At 42.9% G+C, this 2,563-nt stretch overlaps 1 protein-coding gene across 1 annotated transcript in view; it reads right to left on the bottom strand.

Annotated features, from left to right (window-relative positions):
- Positions 1-1,036: 1,036 nt before the first annotated feature.
- Positions 1,037-2,563, bottom strand: part of grm6a (glutamate receptor, metabotropic 6a) — a 13,508-nt gene continuing 11,981 nt past the window's right edge. Inside the window, exon 15 of the mRNA XM_036212621.1 lies at positions 1,037-1,505. The gene's annotated coding sequence lies outside the window, so the exon portion shown is untranslated. The remainder of the gene's footprint in view (positions 1,506-2,563) is intronic.

The raw sequence follows: 2,563 nt of genomic DNA, 5'->3' as shown, positions 1-2,563 counted from the left end.
AGACCTGGACCTCATCAAGGTGTGGGAGGAGCTTAAAATGGTCCCGGCTCTCACATGTTCTAAACTATTATCTCCTTTACTTGCACATTTTAGGATCAGCTAGTTGAAGTCTGGAAAAAAAGGACACCGAGTTTAATAAAATGTTTATTGAAGTGAATAATTAAACTCAAACTGATCTGCAGATGAATACACAGTGATGAATGAAATGTTGAAGACTGTAAAATGAGCAGAAACGACATACATTAGAACTAAAATGACGTTACATACAGTAGAGATGGGTTTTCACACCGTATGGTTAAATAATGGAGGAGCTTAGGCTCCGCCCAAACCAAGAGCTGCAACATTTGAGAGAGAAATGACAGCAGAGGGCGGAGTTTCTGCTGTTGGGAGGTGGGTCCACCTGAGCAGTACCTTCGTGGTCCGTAAAGTTTGTGTTTTATTGTTTAAAAAAAAACAGATTACTGAAATGACTCTGTGCTTTTAAACACGACTGGAACTAATGAAGATGCAGATGTTAGTACAGCCGTATGGAGCTAAATCTGGGTCAATATTGTTTGAAACCCAAATAAAACAAATTGAAAAAAAATATTGGTGTTTATCCAAAAAAAGGTAAAGTGCCCAAAACTTTTTGCTATTCTAAAATAAACGTAACTATTTTCAGCTTCAAATGTTCTGTTTTTTAGGTTCAAAAACTCAAAACTTCAATTTCAAAACTTTTTTTTCACTTTCAACTCTGTATTTTGGTTTTTGAATCTGAAAATTTCAGTTTCAAAACTTTTGGCCCCGTTGTGGCGACGTTTTAATGTCCTTAAAACGTCGTGTTAGCCCCGCCCCAACACACCACAACAGGGCCAAAAGTTTTGAAATTGAAATTTTCAAATTAAAAAAAAAAAAAAAGAAAAAGAGTTGAAAATTTAAAAAAAAAAAGATTTGAAACTGAAAAAAAATGTTTTGAAATTGAAACCTAAAAAACAGAACATTTGAAGCTGAAAATTAAGTTTATTTTAGAATAGCAAACATTTTTGGACATTTTACATTTTTTTTGGCCAAACACCAATATTTGCTTAATTTGTTTTATTTGGGGTTCAAATAATATTGGCATCAATTTAGCTCCATACAGCAGAACTGAGCATGTGCAGTGACCCCTCCATCCTCCAGGTTGAGCGTCTGCAGACATCTGCTGGGCAGAGAGGACTTTCCTTTGGCTCAAACACGTCTCCTGGGCCCGATTTCAACAGGTGGGATTCACGAGGGTTCTGTCCTTCAACGTGGATGTGGACCAGATTAGCCAAAAGTGGGAAGTGTCCAGACAGGAAGTGCTCACCACCTGCTGCTCAGGCAGAGGTGTAGCTGATCATGACAGCAGCACCCCCCCTTCCTTAGAGAGGACCTCTTGTCTGGACTTCCAGACCAGCCGACTGTTACAGTAAATTTTCAGGAGATACTTTCATCTTGCTGTGATTTTGACCACATCTTTCTTTTTCTCTGATGATGCCAGCAGATTCCTGGGGAGAGAAAGAAAAGGTTTGAGTTTTCTGGAGCGCAGATGAGCTCCGTTCAGTTTTGCTGACCTGGAATGTCCACGGAGGTTCCAGGCTAAGCAGACATTTGACTGGAATCTCTGAATGATGCTGCACGACACAACCCTCTAAAATGTTCACCTCAAATCATACAGAGATCTGATTCCTAAACATCCGAGCGCCGCATCATTGCACCATCCTGACCTGAATCTGCCTGTTTGGTCTGTCCTCTAGGTTTTCCCTCTGCCTGAGACGATTGTTGTGTTTTTGATTTTTTGAGGCCGGATAAGGATTTGGTTTCGTTGGAGGATTTGTATAACCTTCAAGCCTTCAGTGAGTCCACTCATCCTTGAAACTCACAACAATCTCCGGTGTCACCACAACCCGCTAAAGTAGGAGATCAACTATATTACCAAAAGGATTGACTCACTAATCTGAATCAGAATCAGGTCCTAGTAAATTGGTCTGGCCACAGTTGACAATCAACTTTTAGTTCTTTCGTAACAACATGGAAGACTTTGGGAACAACAGCAACAGACACCAAGTGGTCGACCACGTAAACTGACGGAGAGAGGTCAGAGGATGCTGAAAGTTCAAAGAGGTCGTTGACTTTCATTCATTCATCCATTTTCCTGACCGCTTTGTCCCTGTCGGGGTTGCGGGGTGCCTGAGCCTATCCCGGCTGCTGATGGGCGAAGGCGGGGTTCACCCTGGACAGGTCGCCAGTCTGTCGCAGGGCCTCAATCACACACACATTCACTCTCACATTCACACCTAGGGGCAATTTAGAGTCACCAATCAACCTATGAAGCATGTTTTTGGACGGTGGGAGGAAGCCGGAGTCCCCGGTGAAAACCCACGCATGGACGGGGAGAACATGCAAACTCCACACAGAAAGGTCCCAGCCGGGAGTCGAACCGGGGCCTTCTCGCTGTGAGGCAAGAGCGCTAACCACTGCGCCACCGGACAGCCCGGTCACCGATTTTCTCCACAGTCAATTGCTACAGAGTTCCAACCTTCATGTAACTAACGTTCATAGGTAA

The sequence above is a fragment of the Oryzias melastigma genome, linkage group LG7 (assembly GCF_002922805.2).
Source record: "Oryzias melastigma strain HK-1 linkage group LG7, ASM292280v2, whole genome shotgun sequence".
NCBI classification, from domain to species: Eukaryota; Metazoa; Chordata; class Actinopteri; order Beloniformes; family Adrianichthyidae; genus Oryzias; species Oryzias melastigma.
Note: the sequence above shows the minus strand (reverse complement) of the source record. Positions and strands in the feature narration are given on the sequence as shown.